Raw genomic sequence first — 18,469 nt, forward strand, 5'->3', positions numbered from 1 at the left:
CAAATGCTCTGAATTATGAGCCAAAATCCTCTCCTGACCCTAAGCCTAACCCAAAACACAAACCCTAACCCTAATCCTAACCCAACTCCTCCCCTACCCCTAAATACACTCAAACCCTGAACCTAACCCCAACCCTAATGCTAAAAATGCTCCTGATTCTAACCCAAATCCAAACCCTAACACTCACCCTAACACTGACCCTCGATTCTACGAAAGCTAACCCTATACCTAACTCTAACCCTAACACTATCCTTAAATGCACTCGATTCTAACCCTCACCCTAAACATAAACCTAACCCTATCCCTAATCCTAACCCTAAATGCACTGGATTCTAACCATAACTCTAACCCTAATGTGCTCGATTATAACCCTAACACTAAATCGTCGTTCTCAACACTAAGCCTAACCCTAATTGCACTCGACTCTAACCCAAAAAGCAATCCTGACCCTAAGCCTAACCCTAAACCTCGATTCTACCAACACAAACACTAACCCTAATCCCAAACCTACTCCTATCCCTACCTCTGTATGCACTCTAACCCTAACCCTGACCCAACCCCTAACACTAAAAATGCGCTTGATTCTATCCCTAACCCTAACCCTAACCCTAACCCTAACCCTCAATTCTACGAAACCTAACCCTAAACCTAACTCTAACCCTAACACTATCCTTAAATGCTCTCGATTCTAATCCTGACCCTAATAGCCGTAACCCTAACCCTAAGCCTAAATGCAGTGGATTCTAACCATAACTCTAACCCTAATGTGCTCGATTCTAAGCCTAACAATAAATCGTCAATCTCAACACTAACTCTAACCCTAAATGCACTCGATTCTAAGCCAAAAGGCAATCCTGACCCTAAGCCAAAGCCTAAACGTCGATTCTACCAACACAAACCCTAACCCTAATCCTAACCCTACCCCTACCGCTACCTCTAAATGCACACTAACCATACCCCGAACCCTAACACTAACCCTAACCCTAACGAATTTTAACCAAAACTCTAACCCTAAATGTGCTTGATTCTAACCCTAACACTAAATCGTCAATTTCAACACTATATCTAAGCCTAAATGCACTGGATTCTAACCCAAAAGCCATTCCTGACCCTAAGCCTAACCCTAAACCTCGATTCTACCAACACAAACCTTAACCCTAATCCTAACCCTACTCCTACCCCTACCCCTAAACGCACTCTAAGCCATCCCCTGACGAAAACCAGAACACTAAAAATGCGCCTGATTCTAACCCTAACCCTCACCCTAAGCCTAACCTTAACCCTAACCCTCGATTCTAAGAAAGCGAACGCTCAACCTAACTCTAACCCTAGCACTATCCTTAAATGCTCTCGATTCTAACCCTGACCCTAACCCTAACCCTAACCCTAAGCCTAACCCTAAATGCACTGAATTCTAAGCATAACTCTAACCCTAAATGTGCTCGATTCAAACCATAACACTAAATCGTCAGTTTGAACACTAAGCCAAAGCCTAAATACACTCGATTCTGATCCAAAATGCAATCCTGACCCTAAGCCTAAACCTAAACCTCGATTCTACCATCACTAACCCTAACCCAAATCCTAATCCTGCCGCTACCCCTACCGCTAAATGCACTCTAACCTTAACACTAACCCTAACCCTAACACTAAAAATGCGCGTGATTCTAACCCCTACCCTACCCCTACCCCTAACCCTAACTCTAACGAATTCTAACCATAACTCTAACCCTAATGTGCTCGATTCAAACCATAACACTAAATCGTCAATTTGAACACTAAGCCAAAGCCTAAATACACTTGATTCTGATCCAAAATGCAATCCTGACCCTAAGCCTAAACCTAAACCTCGATTCTACCAACACAAACCTTAACCCTAATCCTAACCCTATCCCTTCCACTAGCCCTAAAAGCACTTTAACCCTAATCCTCACCCTTATGTTAACACTAAAACTCTGCTTGATTCTAACCCTAACCCTCACCCTAAGCCTAACCCTAAGCCTAACCCTCGATTCTACGAAAGCTAACCCTAAACCTAACTCAAACCCCAGCACTATCCTTAAATGCTCTCGATTCTAACCCTGACCCTAAACCTAACCCTAACCCTAACCCTAACCCTAAATGCACTGAATTCTAATCATAACTCTATCCCTAAATGTGCCTGATTCTAACGCTATAACTAAATCATCAATTTCAACACTAACCCTAAGCCCAAATGCTCTGAATTATGAGCCAAAATCCTCTCCTGACCCTAAGCCTAACCCAAAACACAAACCCTAACCCTAATCCTAACCCAACTCCTCCCCTACCCCTAAATACACTCAAACCCTGAACCTAACCCCAACCCTAATGCTAAAAATGCTCCTGATTCTAACCCAAATCCAAACCCTAACACTCACCGTAACACTGACCCTCGATTCTACGAAAGCTAACCCTATACCTAATTCTAACCCTAACACTATCCTTAAATGCACTCGATTCTAACCCTCACCCTAAACATAAACCTAACCCTATCCCTAATCCTAACCCTAAATGCACTGGATTCTAACCATAACTCTAACCCTAATGTGCTCGATTATAACCCTAACACTAAATCGTCGTTCTCAACACTATCCCTAACCCAAAATGCACTCGACTCTAACCCAAAAGCCATTCCTGACCCTAAGCCTAACCCTAAACCTCCATTCTACCAACACAAACCTTAACCCTAATCCTAACCCTACTCCTACGCCTACCCGAAATGCACTCTAAGCCATACCCTGATGAAAAGCAGACCACTAAAAATGTGCCTGATTCTATCCCTAACCCTAAGCCTAACCTTAAGCCTAACCCTCGATTCTACGAAAGCGAACGCTAAACCTAACTCTAACCCTAGCACTATCCTTAAATGCTCTCGATTTTAACCCTGACCCTCAACCTAACCCTAACCCTAACGCTAACCCTAAATGCACTGAATTCTAAGCATAACTCTAACCCTAAATGTGCTCGATTTAAACCCTAACAATAAATCGTCAATTTGAACACTAACCCAAAGCCTAAATACACTTGATTCTGATCCAAAATGCAATCCTGACCCTAAGCCTAAACCTAAACCTCGATTCTACCAACACAAACCTTAACCCTAATCCTAACCCTATCCCTTCCACTAGCCCTAAAAGCACTTTAACCCTAATCCTCACCCTTATGTTAACACTAAAACTCTGCTTGATTCTAACCCTAACCCTCACCCTAAGCCTAACCCTAAGCCTAACCCTCGATTCTACGAAAGCTAACCCTAAACCTAACTCTAACCCTAGCACTATCCTTAATGCTCTCCATTCTAACCTTGACCCTAACCCTAACCCTAAGCCTAACCCTAACCCTAAAAGCACTGAATTCTAATCATAACTCTATCCCTAAATGTGCCTGATTCTAACGCTATAACTAAATCATCAATTTCAACACTAACCCTAAGCCCAAATGCTCTGAATTATGAGCCAAAATCCTCTCCTGACCCTAAGCCTAACCCAAAACACAAACCCTAACCCTAATCCTAACCCAACTCCTCCCCTACCCCTAAATACACTCAAACCCTGAACCTAACCCCAACCCTAATGCTAAAAATGCTCCTGATTCTAACCCGAATCCAAACCCTAACACTCACCCTAACACTGACCCTCGATTCTACGAAAGCTAACCCTATACCTAACTCTAACCCTAACACTATCCTTAAATGCACTCGATTCTAACCCTCACCCTAAACATAAACCTAACCCTATCCCTAATCCTAACCCTAAATGCACTGGATTCTAACCATAACTCTAACCCTAATGTGCTCGATTATAACCCTAACACTAAATCGTCGTTCTCAACACTAAGCCTAACCCTAATTGCACTCGACTCTAACCCAAAAAGCAATCCTGACCCTAAGCCTAACCCTAAACCTCGATTCTACCAACACAAACACTAACCCTAATCCCAAACCTACTCCTATCCCTACCTCTGTATGCACTCTAACCCTAACCCTGACCCAACCCCTAACACTAAAAATGCGCTTGATTCTATCCCTAACCCTAACCCTAACCCTAACCCTAACCCTCAATTCTACGAAAACTAACCCTAAACCTAACTCTAACCCTAACACTATCCTTAAATGCTCTCGATTCTAATCCTGACCCTAATAGCCGTAACCCTAACCCTAAGCCTAAATGCAGTGGATTCTAACCATAACTCTAACCCTAATGTGCTCGATTCTAAGCCTAACACTAAATCGTCAATCTCAACACTAACTCTAACCCTAAATGCACTCGATTCTAAGCCAAAAGGCAATCCTGACCCTAAGCCAAAGCCTAAACGTCGATTCTACCAACACAAACCCTAACCCTAATCCTAACCCTACCCCTACCGCTACCTCTAAATGCACACTAACCATACCCCGAACCCTAACACTAACCCTAACCCTAACGAATTCTAACCAAAACTCTAACCCTAAATGTGCTTGATTCTAACCCTAACACTAAATCGTCAATTTCAACACTATATCTAAGCCTAAATGCACTGGATTCTAACCCAAAAGCCATTCCTGACCCTAAGCCTAACCCTAAACCTCGATTCTACCAACACAAACCTTAACCCTAATCCTAACCCTACTCCTACCCCTACCCCTAAACGCACTCTAAGCCATCCCCTGACGAAAACCAGAACACTAAAAATGCGCCTGATTCTAACCCTAACCCTCACCCTAAGCCTAACCTTAACCCTAACCCTCGATTCTAAGAAAGCGAACGCTCAACCTAACTCTAACCCTAGCACTATCCTTAAATGCTCTCGATTCTAACCCTGACCCTAACCCTAACCCTAACCCTAAGCCTAACCCTAAATGCACTGAATTCTAAGCATAACTCTAACCCTAAATGTGCTCGATTCAAACCATAACACTAAATCGTCAGTTTGAACACTAAGCCAAAGCCTAAATACACTCGATTCTGATCCAAAATGCAATCCTGACCCTAAGCCTAAACCTAAACCTCGATTCTACCATCACTAACCCTAACCCAAATCCTAATCCTGCCGCTACCCCTACCGCTAAATGCACTCTAACCTTAACACTAACCCTAACCCTAACACTAAAAATGCGCGTGATTCTAACCCCTACCCTACCCCTACCCCTAACCCTAACTCTAACGAATTCTAACCATAACTCTAACCCTAATGTGCTCGATTCAAACCATAACACTAAATCGTCAATTTGAACACTAAGCCAAAGCCTAAATACACTTGATTCTGATCCAAAATGCAATCCTGACCCTAATCCAAAACCTAAACCTCGATTCTACCAACACAAACCTTAACCCTAATCCTAACCCTATCCCTTCCACTAGCCCTAAAAGCACTTTAACCCTAATCCTCACCCTAACGTTAACACTAAAACTCTGCTTGATTCTAACCCTAACCCTCACCCTAAGCCTAACCCTAAGCCTAACCCTCGATTCTACGAAAGCTAACCCTAAACCTAACTCTAACCCCAGCACTATCCTTAATGCTCTCCATTCTAACCTTGACCCTAACCCTAACCCTAAGCCTAACCCTAACCCTAAAAGCACTGAATTCTAATCATAACTCTATCCCTAAATGTGCCTGATTCTAACGCTATAACTAAATCATCAATTTCAACACTAACCCTAAGCCCAAATACTCTGAATTATGAGCCAAAATCCTCTCCTGACCCTAAGCCTAACCCAAAACACAAACCCTAACCCTAATCCTAACCCAACTCCTCCCCTACCCCTAAATACACTCAAACCCTGAACCTAACCCCAACCCTAATGCTAAAAATGCTCCTGATTCTAACCCGAATCCAAACCCTAACACTCACCCTAACACTGACCCTCGATTCTACGAAAGCTAACCCTATACCTAACTCTAACCCTAACACTATCCTTAAATGCACTCGATTCTAACCCTCACCCTAAACATAAACCTAACCCTATCCCTAATCCTAACCCTAAATGCACTGGATTCTAACCATAACTCTAACCCTAATGTGCTCGATTATAACCCTAACACTAAATCGTCGTTCTCAACACTAAGCCTAACCCTAATTGCACTCGACTCTAACCCAAAAAGCAATCCTGACCCTAAGCCTAACCCTAAACCTCGATTCTACCAACACAAACACTAACCCTAATCCCAAACCTACTCCTATCCCTACCTCTGTATGCACTCTAACCCTAACCCTGACCCAACCCCTAACACTAAAAATGCGCTTGATTCTATCCCTAACCCTAACCCTAACCCTAACCCTAACCCTAACCCTCAATTCTACGAAACCTAACCCTAAACCTAACTCTAACCCTAACACTATCCTTAAATGCTCTCGATTCTAATCCTGACCCTAATAGCCGTAACCCTAACCCTAAGCCTAAATGCAGTGGATTCTAACCATAACTCTAACCCTAATGTGCTCGATTCTAAGCCTAACAATAAATCGTCAATCTCAACACTAACTCTAACCCTAAATGCACTCGATTCTAAGCCAAAAGGCAATCCTGACCCTAAGCCAAAGCCTAAACGTCGATTCTACCAACACAAACCCTAACCCTAATCCTAACCCTACCCCTACCGCTACCCCTAAATGCACACTAACCATACCCCGAACCCTAACACTAACCCTAACCCTAACGAATTCTAACCAAAACTCTAACCCTAAATGTGCTTGATTCTAACCCTAACACTAAATCGTCAATTTCAACACTATATCTAAGCCTAAATGCACTGGATTCTAACCCAAAAGCCATTCCTGACCCTAAGCCTAACCCTAAACCTCGATTCTACCAACAGAAACCTTAACCCTAATCCTAACCCTACTCCTACCCCTACCCCTAAACGCACTCTAAGCCATCCCCTGACGAAAACCAGAACACTAAAAATGCGCCTGATTCTAACCCTAACCCTCACCCTAAGCCTAACCTTAACCCTAACCCTCGATTCTAAGAAAGAGAACGCTCAACCTAACTCTAACCCTAGCACTATCCTTAAATGCTCTCGATTCTAACCCTGACCCTAACCCTAACCCTAACCCTAAGCCTAACCCTAAATGCACTGAATTCTAAGCATAACTCTAACCCTAAATGTGCTCGATTCAAACCTTAACACTAAATCGTCAGTTTGAACACTAAGCCAAAGCCTAAATACACTCGATTCTGATCCAAAATGCAATCCTGACCCTAAGCCTAAACCTAAACCTCGATTCTACCATCACTAACCCTAACCCAAATCCTAATCCTGCCGCTACCCCTACCGCTAAATGCACTCTAACCTTAACACTAACCCTAACCCTAACACTAAAAATGCGCGTGATTCTAACCCCTACCCTACCCCTACCCCTAACCCTAACTCTAACGAATTCTAACCATAACTCTAACCCTAATGTGCTCGATTCAAACCATAACACTAAATCGTCAATTTGAACACTAAGCCAAAGCCTAAATACACTTGATTCTGATCCAAAATGCAATCCTGACCCTAAGCCTAAACCTAAACCTCGATTCTACCAACACAAACCTTAACCCTAATCCTAACCCTATCCCTTCCACTAGCCCTAAAAGCACTTTAACCCTAATCCTCACCCTAACGTTAACACTAAAACTCTGCTTGATTCTAACCCTAACCCTCACCCTAAGCCTAACCCTAAGCCTAACCCTCGATTCTACGAAAGCTAACCCTAAACCTAACTCTAACCCTAGCACTATCCTTAATGCTCTCCATTCTAACCTTGACCCTAACCCTAACCCTAAGCCTAACCCTAACCCTAAAAGCACTGAATTCTAATCATAACTCTATCCCTAAATGTGCCTGATTCTAACGCTATAACTAAATCATCAATTTCAACACTAACCCTAAGCCCAAATGCTCTGAATTATGAGCCAAAATCCTCTCCTGACCCTAAGCCTAACCCAAAACACAAACCCTAACCCTAATCCTAACCCAACTCCTCCCCTACCCCTAAATACACTCAAACCCTGAACCTAACCCCAACCCTAATGCTAAAAATGCTCCTGATTCTAACCCGAATCCAAACCCTAACACTCACCCTAACACTGACCCTCGATTCTACGAAAGCTAACCCTATACCTAACTCTAACCCTAACACTATCCTTAAATGCACTCGATTCTAACCCTCACCCTAAACATAAACCTAACCCTATCCCTAATCCTAACCCTAAATGCACTGGATTCTAACCATAACTCTAACCCTAATGTGCTCGATTATAACCCTAACACTAAATCGTCGTTCTCAACACTAAGCCTAACCCTAATTGCACTCGACTCTAACCCAAAAAGCAATCCTGACCCTAAGCCTAACCCTAAACCTCGATTCTACCAACACAAACACTAACCCTAATCCCAAACCTACTCCTATCCCTACCTCTGTATGCACTCTAACCCTAACCCTGACCCAACCCCTAACACTAAAAATGCGCTTGATTCTATCCCTAACCCTAACCCTAACCCTAACCCTAACCCTCAATTCTACGAAAACTAACCCTAAACCTAACTCTAACCCTAACACTATCCTTAAATGCTCTCGATTCTAATCCTGACCCTAATAGCCGTAACCCTAACCCTAAGCCTAAATGCAGTGGATTCTAACCATAACTCTAACCCTAATGTGCTCGATTCTAAGCCTAACACTAAATCGTCAATCTCAACACTAACTCTAACCCTAAATGCACTCGATTCTAAGCCAAAAGGCAATCCTGACCCTAAGCCAAAGCCTAAACGTCGATTCTACCAACACAAACCCTAACCCTAATCCTAACCCTACCCCTACCGCTACCTCTAAATGCACACTAACCATACCCCGAACCCTAACACTAACCCTAACCCTAACGAATTCTAACCAAAACTCTAACCCTAAATGTGCTTGATTCTAACCCTTACACTAAATCGTCAATTTCAACACTATATCTAAGCTAAATGCACTGGATTCTAACCCAAAAGCCATTCCTGACCCTAAGCCTAACCCTAAACCTCGATTCTACCAACACAAACCTTAACCCTAATCCTAACCCTACTCCTACCCCTACCCCTAAACGCACTCTAAGCCATCCCCTGACGAAAACCAGAACACTAAAAATGCGCCTGATTCTAACCCTAACCCTCACCCTAAGCCTAACCTTAACCCTAACCCTCGATTCTAAGAAAGCGAACGCTCAACCTAACTCTAACCCTAGCACTATCCTTAAATGCTCTCGATTCTAACCCTGACCCTAACCCTAACCCTAACCCTAAGCCTAACCCTAAATGCACTGAATTCTAAGCATAACTCTAACCCTAAATGTGCTCGATTCAAACCATAACACTAAATCGTCAGTTTGAACACTAAGCCAAAGCCTAAATACACTGGATTCTGATCCAAAATGCAAACCTGACCCTAAGCCTAAACCTAAACCTCGATTCTACCATCACTAACCCTAACCCAAATCCTAATCCTGCCGCTACCCCTACCGCTAAATGCACTCTAACCTTAACACTAACCCTAACCCTAACACTAAAAATGCGCGTGATTCTAACCCCTACCCTACCCCTACCCCTAACCCTAACTCTAACGAATTCTAACCATAACTCTAACCCTAATGTGCTCGATTCAAACCATAACACTAAATCGTCAATTTGAACACTAAGCCAAAGCCTAAATACACTTGATTCTGATCCAAAATGCAATCCTGACCCTAAGCCTAAACCTAAACCTCGATTCTACCAACACAAACCTTAACCCTAATCCTAACCCTATCCCTTCCACTAGCCCTAAAAGCACTTTAACCCTAATCCTCACCCTAACGTTAACACTAAAACTCTGCTTGATTCTAACCCTAACCCTCACCCTAAGCCTAACCCTAAGCCTAACCCTCGATTCTACGAAAGCTAACCCTAAACCTAACTCTAACCCCAGCACTATCCTTAATGCTCTCCATTCTAACCTTGACCCTAACCCTAACCCTAAGCCTAACCCTAACCCTAAAAGCACTGAATTCTAATCATAACTCTATCCCTAAATGTGCCTGATTCTAACGCTATAACTAAATCATCAATTTCAACACTAACCCTAAGCCCAAATACTCTGAATTATGAGCCAAAATCCTCTCCTGACCCTAAGCCTAACCCAAAACACAAACCCTAAGCCTAATCATAACCCAACTCCTCCCCTACCCCTAAATACACTCAAACCCTGAACCTAACCCCAACCCTAATGCTAAAAATGCTCCTGATTCTAACCCGAATCCAAACCCTAACACTCACCCTAACACTGACCCTCGATTCTACGAAAGCTAACCCTATACCTAACTCTAACCCTAACACTATCCTTAAATGCACTCGATTCTAACCCTCACCCTAAACATAAACCTAACCCTATCCCTAATCCTAACCCTAAATGCACTGGATTCTAACCATAACTCTAACCCTAATGTGCTCGATTATAACCCTAACACTAAATCGTCGTTCTCAACACTAAGCCTAACCCTAATTGCACTCGACTCTAACCCAAAAAGCAATCCTGACCCTAAGCCTAACCCTAAACCTCGATTCTACCAACACAAACACTAACCCTAATCCCAAACCTACTCCTATCCCTACCTCTGTATGCACTCTAACCCTAACCCTGACCCAACCCCTAACACTAAAAATGCGCTTGATTCTATCCCTAACCCTAACCCTAACCCTAACCCTAACCCTAACCCTCAATTCTACGAAACCTAACCCTAAACCTAACTCTAACCCTAACACTATCCTTAAATGCTCTCGATTCTAATCCTGACCCTAATAGCCGTAACCCTAACCCTAAGCCTAAATGCAGTGGATTCTAACCATAACTCTAACCCTAATGTGCTCGATTCTAAGCCTAACAATAAATCGTCAATCTCAACACTAACTCTAACCCTAAATGCACTCGATTCTAAGCCAAAAGGCAATCCTGACCCTAAGCCAAAGCCTAAACGTCGATTCTACCAACACAAACCCTAACCCTAATCCTAACCCTACCCCTACCGCTACCCCTAAATGCACACTAACCATACCCCGAACCCTAACACTAACCCTAACCCTAACGAATTCTAACCAAAACTCTAACCCTAAATGTGCTTGATTCTAACCCTAACACTAAATCGTCAATTTCAACACTATATCTAAGCCTAAATGCACTGGATTCTAACCCAAAAGCCATTCCTGACCCTAAGCCTAACCCTAAACCTCGATTCTACCAACACAAACCTTAACCCTAATCCTAACCCTACTCCTACCCCTACCCCTAAACGCACTCTAAGCCATCCCCTGACGAAAACCAGAACACTAAAAATGCGCCTGATTCTAACCCTAACCCTCACCCTAAGCCTAACCTTAACCCTAACCCTCGATTCTAAGAAAGCGAACGCTCAACCTAACTCTAACCCTAGCACTATCCTTAAATGCTCTCGATTCTAACCCTGACCCTAACCCTAACCCTAACCCTAAGCCTAACCCTAAATGCACTGAATTCTAAGCATAACTCTAACCCTAAATGTGCTCGATTCAAACCTTAACACTAAATCGTCAGTTTGAACACTAAGCCAAAGCCTAAATACACTCGATTCTGATCCAAAATGCAATCCTGACCCTAAGCCTAAACCTAAACCTCGATTCTACCATCACTAACCCTAACCCAAATCCTAATCCTGCCGCTACCCCTACCGCTAAATGCACTCTAACCTTAACACTAACCCTAACCCTAACACTAAAAATGCGCGTGATTCTAACCCCTACCCTACCCCTACCCCTAACCCTAACTCTAACGAATTCTAACCATAACTCTAACCCTAATGTGCTCGATTCAAACCATAACACTAAATCGTCAATTTGAACACTAAGCCAAAGCCTAAATACACTTGATTCTGATCCAAAATGCAATCCTGACCCTAAGCCTAAACCTAAACCTCGATTCTACCAACACAAACCTTAACCCTAATCCTAACCCTATCCCTTCCACTAGCCCTAAAAGCACTTTAACCCTAATCCTCACCCTAACGTTAACACTAAAACTCTGCTTGATTCTAACCCTAACCCTCACCCTAAGCCTAACCCTCGATTCTACGAAAGCTAACCCTAAACCTAACTCAAACCCCAGCACTATCCTTAAATGCTCTCGATTCTAACCCTGACCCTAAACCTAACCCTAACCCTAACCCTAACCCTAAATGCACTGAATTCTAATCATAACTCTATCCCTAAATGTGCCTGATTCTAACGCTATAACTAAATCATCAATTTCAACACTAACCCTAAGCCCAAATGCTCTGAATTATGAGCCAAAATCCTCTCCTGACCCTAAGCCTAACCCAAAACACAAACCCTAACCCTAATCCTAACCCAACTCCTCCCCTACCCCTAAATACACTCAAACCCTGAACCTAACCCCAACCCTAATGCTAAAAATGCTCCTGATTCTAACCCGAATCCAAACCCTAACACTCACCCTAACACTGACCCTCGATTCTACGAAAGCTAACCCTATACCTAACTCTAACCCTAACACTATCCTTAAATGCACTCGATTCTAACCCTCACCCTAAACATAAACCTAACCCTATCCCTAATCCTAACCCTAAATGCACTGGATTCTAACCATAACTCTAACCCTAATGTGCTCGATTATAACCCTAACACTAAATCGTCGTTCTCAACACTAAGCCTAACCCTAATTGCACTCGACTCTAACCCAAAAAGCAATCCTGACCCTAAGCCTAACCCTAAACCTCGATTCTACCAACACAAACACTAACCCTAATCCCAAACCTACTCCTATCCCTACCTCTGTATGCACTCTAACCCTAACCCTGACCCAACCCCTAACACTAAAAATGCGCTTGATTCTATCCCTAACCCTAACCCTAACCCTAACCCTCAATTCTACGAAACCTAACCCTAAACCTAACTCTAACCCTAACACTATCCTTAAATGCTCTCGATTCTAATCCTGACCCTAATAGCCGTAACCCTAACCCTAAGCCTAAATGCAGTGGATTCTAACCATAACTCTAACCCTAATGTGCTCGATTCTAAGCCTAACACTAAATCGTCAATCTCAACACTAACTCTAACCCTAAATGCACTCGATTCTAAGCCAAAAGGCAATCCTGACCCTAAGCCAAAGCCTAAACGTCGATTCTACCAACACAAACCCTAACCCTAATCCTAACCCTACCCCTACCGCTACCTCTAAATGCACACTAACCATACCCCGAACCCTAACACTAACCCTAACCCTAACGAATTCTAACCAAAACTCTAACCCTAAATGTGCTTGATTCTAACCCTAACACTAAATCGTCAATTTCAACACTATATCTAAGCCTAAATGCACTGGATTCTAACCCAAAAGCCATTCCTGACCCTAAGCCTAACCCTAAACCTCGATTCTACCAACACAAACCTTAACCCTAATCCTAACCCTACTCCTACCCCTACCCCTAAACGCACTCTAAGCCATCCCCTGACGAAAACCAGAACACTAAAAATGCGCCTGATTCTAACCCTAACCCTCACCCTAAGCCTAACCTTAACCCTAACCCTCGATTCTAAGAAAGCGAACGCTCAACCTAACTCTAACCCTAGCACTATCCTTAAATGCTCTCGATTCTAACCCTGACCCTAACCCTAACCCTAACCCTAAGCCTAACCCTAAATGCACTGAATTCTAAGCATAACTCTAACCCTAAATGTGCTCGATTCAAACCATAACACTAAATCGTCAGTTTGAACACTAAGCCAAAGCCTAAATACACTCGATTCTGATCCAAAATGCAATCCTGACCCTAAGCCTAAACCTAAACCTCGATTCTACCATCACTAACCCTAACCCAAATCCTAATCCTGCCGCTACCCCTACCGCTAAATGCACTCTAACCTTAACACTAACCCCAACCCTAACACTAAAAATGCGAGTGATTCTAACCCCTACCCTACCCCTACCCCTAACCCTAACTCTAACGAATTCTAACCATAACTCTAACCCTAATGTGCTCGATTCAAACCATAACACTAAATCGTCAATTTGAACACTAAGCCAAAGCCTAAATACACTTGATTCTGATCCAAAATGCAATCCTGACCCTAAGCCTAAACCTAAACCTCGATTCTACCAACACAAACCTTAACCCTAATCCTAACCCTATCCCTTCCACTAGCCCTAAAAGCACTTTAACCCTAATCCTCACCCTAACGTTAACACTAAAACTCTGCTTGATTCTAACCCTAACCCTCACCCTAAGCCTAACCCTGAGCCTAACCCTCGATTCTACGAAAGCTAACCCTAAACCTAACTCTAACCCTAGCACTATCCTTAATGCTCTCCATTCTAACCTTGACCCTAACCCTAACCCTAAGCCTAACCCTAACCCTAAAAGCACTGAATTCTAATCATAACTCTATCCCTAAATGTGCCTGATTCTAACGCTATAACTAAATCATCAATTTCAACACTAACCCTAAGCCCAAATGCTCTGAATTATGAGCCAAAATCCTCTCCTGACCCTAAGCCTAACCCAAAACACAAACCCTAACCCTAATCCTAACCCAACTCCTCCCCTACCCCTAAATACACTCAAACCCTGAACCTAACCCCAACCCTAATGCTAAAAATGCTCCTGATTCTAACCCGAATCCAAACCCTAACACTCACCCTAACACTGACCCTCGATTCTACGAAAGCTAACCCTATACCTAACTCTAACCCTAACACTATCCTTAAATGCACTCGATTCTAACCCTCACCCTAAACATAAACCTAACCCTATCCCTAATCCTAACCCTAAATGCACTGGATTCTAACCATAACTCTAACCCTAATGTGCTCGATTATAACCCTAACACTAAATCGTCGTTCTCAACACTAAGCCTAACCCTAATTGCACTCGACTCTAACCCAAAAAGCAATCCTGACCCTAAGCCTAACCCTAAACCTCGATTCTACCAACACAAACACTAACCCTAATCCCAAACCTACTCCTATCCCTACCTCTGTATGCACTCTAACCCTAACCCTGACCCAACCCCTAACACTAAAAATGCGCTTGATTCTATCCCTAACCCTAACCCTAACCCTAACCCTAACCCTAACCCTCAATTCTACGAAACCTAACCCTAAACCTAACTCTAACCCTAACACTATCCTTAAATGCTCTCGATTCTAATCCTGACCCTAATAGCCGTAACCCTAACCCTAAGCCTAAATGCAGTGGATTCTAACCATAACTCTAACCCTAATGTGCTCGATTCTAAGCCTAACACTAAATCGTCAATCTCAACACTAACTCTAACCCTAAATGCACTCGATTCTAAGCCAAAAGGCAATCCTGACCCTAAGCCAAAGCCTAAACGTCGATTCTACCAACACAAACCCTAACCCTAATCCTAACCCTACCCCTACCGCTACCTCTAAATGCACACTAACCATACCCCGAACCCTAACACTAACCCTAACCCTAACGAATTCTAACCAAAACTCTAACCCTAAATGTGCTTGATTCTAACCCTAACACTAAATCGTCAATTTCAACACTATATCTAAGCCTAAATGCACTGGATTCTAACCCAAAAGCCATTCCTGACCCTAAGCCTAACCCTAAACCTCGATTCTACCAACACAAACCTTAACCCTAATCCTAACCCTACTCCTACCCCTACCCCTAAACGCACTCTAAGCCATCCCCTGACGAAAACCAGAACACTAAAAATGCGCCTGATTCTAACCCTAACCCTCACCCTAAGCCTAACCTTAACCCTAACCCTCGATTCTAAGAAAGCGAACGCTCAACCTAACTCTAACCCTAGCACTATCCTTAAATGCTCTCGATTCTAACCCTGACCCTAACCCTAACCCTAACCCTAAGCCTAACACTAAATGCACTGAATTCTAAGCATAACTCTAACCCTAAATGTGCTCGATTCAAACCATAACACTAAATCGTCAGTTTGAACACTAAGCCAAAGCCTAAATACACTCGATTCTGATCCAAAATGCAATCCTGACCCTAAGCCTAAACCTAAACCTCGATTCTACCATCACTAACCCTAACCCAAATCCTAATCTTGCCGCTACCCCTACCGCTAAATGCACTCTAACCTTAACACTAACCCTAACCCTAACACTAAAAATGCGCGTGATTCTAACCCCTACCCTACCCCTACCCCTAACCCTAACTCTAACGAATTCTAACCATAACTCTAACCCTAATGTGCTCGATTCAAACCATAACACTAAATCGTCAATTTGAACACTAAGCCAAAGCCTAAATACACTTGATTCTGATCCAAAATGACATCCTGACCCTAAGCCTAAACCTAAACCTCGATTCTACCAACACAAACCTTAACCCTAATCCTAACCCTATCCCTTCCACTAGCCCTAAAAGCACTTTAACCCTAATCCTCACCCTAACGTTAACACTAAAACTCTGCTTGATTCTAACCCTAACCCTCACCCTAAGCCTAACCCTCGATTCTACGAAAGCTAACCCTAAACCTAACTCAAACCCCAGCACTATCCTTAAATGCTCTCGATTCTAACCCTGACCCTAAACCTAACCCTAACCCTAACCCTAACCCTAAATGCACTGAATTCTAATCATAACTCTATCCCTAAATGTGCCTGATTCTAACGCTATAACTAAATCATCAATTTCAACACTAACCCTAAGCCCAAATGCTCTGAATTATGAGCCAAAATCCTCTCCTGACCCTAAGCCTAACCCAAAACACAAACCCTAACCCTAATCCTAACCCAACTCCTCCCCTACCCCTAAATACACTCAAACCCTGAACCTAACCCCAACCCTAATGCTAAAAATGCTCCTGATTCTAACCCGAATCCAAACCCTAACACTCACCCTAACACTGACCCTCGATTCTACGAAAGCTAACCCTATACCTAACTCTAACCCTAACACTATCCTTAAATGCACTCGATTCTAACCCTCACCCTAAACATAAACCTAACCCTATCCCTAATCCTAACCCTAAATGCACTGGATTCTAACCATAACTCTAACCCTAATGTGCTCGATTATAACCCTAACACTAAATCGTCGTTCTCAACACTAAGCCTAACCCTAATTGCACTCGACTCTAACCCAAAAAGCAATCCTGACCCTAAGCCTAACCCTAAACCTCGATTCTACCAACACAAACACTAACCCTAATCCCAAACCTACTCCTATCCCTACCTCTGTATGCACTCTAACCCTAACCCTGACCCAACCCCTAACACTAAAAATGCGCTTGATTCTATCCCTAACCCTAACCCTAACCCTAACCCTCAATTCTACGAAACCTAACCCTAAACCTAACTCTAACCCTAACACTATCCTTAAATGCTCTCGATTCTAATCCTGACCCTAATAGCCGTAACCCTAACCCTAAGCCTAAATGCAGTGGATTCTAACCATAACTCTAACCCTAATGTGCTCGATTCTAAGCCTAACACTAAATCGTCAATCTCAACACTAACTCTAACCCTAAATGCACTCGATTCTAAGCCAAAAGGCAATCCTGACCCTAAGCCAAAGCCTAAACGTCGATTCTACCAACACAAACCCTAACCCTAATCCTAACCCTACCCCTACCGCTACCTCTAAATGCACACTAACCATACCCCGAACCCTAACACTAACCCTAACCCTAACGAATTCTAACGAAAACTCTAACCCTAAATGTGCTTGATTCTAACCCTAACACTAAATCGTCAATTTCAACACTATATCTAAGCCTAAATGCACTGGATTCTAACCCAAAAGCCATTCCTGACCCTAAGCCTAACCCTAAACCTCGATTCTACCAACACAAACCTTAACCCTAATCCTAACCCTACTCCTACCCCTACCCCTAAACGCACTCTAAGCCATCCCCTGACGAAAACCAGAACACTAAAAATGCGCCTGATTCTAACCCTAACCCTCACCCTAAGCCTAACCTTAACCCTAACCCTCGATTCTAAGAAAGAGAACGCTCAACCTAACTCTAACCCTAGCACTATCCTTAAATGCTCTCGATTCTAACCCTGACCCTAACCCTAACCCTAACCCTAAGCCTAACCCTAAATGCACTGAATTCTAAGCATAACTCTAACCCTAAATGTGCTCGATTCAAACCATAACACTAAATCGTCAGTTTGAACACTAAGCCAAAGCCTAAATACACTCGATTCTGATCCAAAATGCAATCCTGACCCTAAGCCTAAACCTAAACCTCGATTCTACCATCACTAACCCTAACCCAAATCCTAATCCTGCCGCTACCCCTACCGCTAAATGCACTCTAACCTTAACACTAACCCTAACCCTAACACTAAAAATGCGCGTGATTCTAACCCCTACCCTACCCCTACCCCTAACCCTAACTCTAACGAATTCTAACCATAACTCTAACCCTAATGTGCTCGATTCAAACCATAACACTAAAT

This window comes from Notamacropus eugenii, chromosome 6 (assembly GCF_028372415.1).
Source record: "Notamacropus eugenii isolate mMacEug1 chromosome 6, mMacEug1.pri_v2, whole genome shotgun sequence".
NCBI lineage: Eukaryota > Metazoa > Chordata > Mammalia > Diprotodontia > Macropodidae > Notamacropus > Notamacropus eugenii.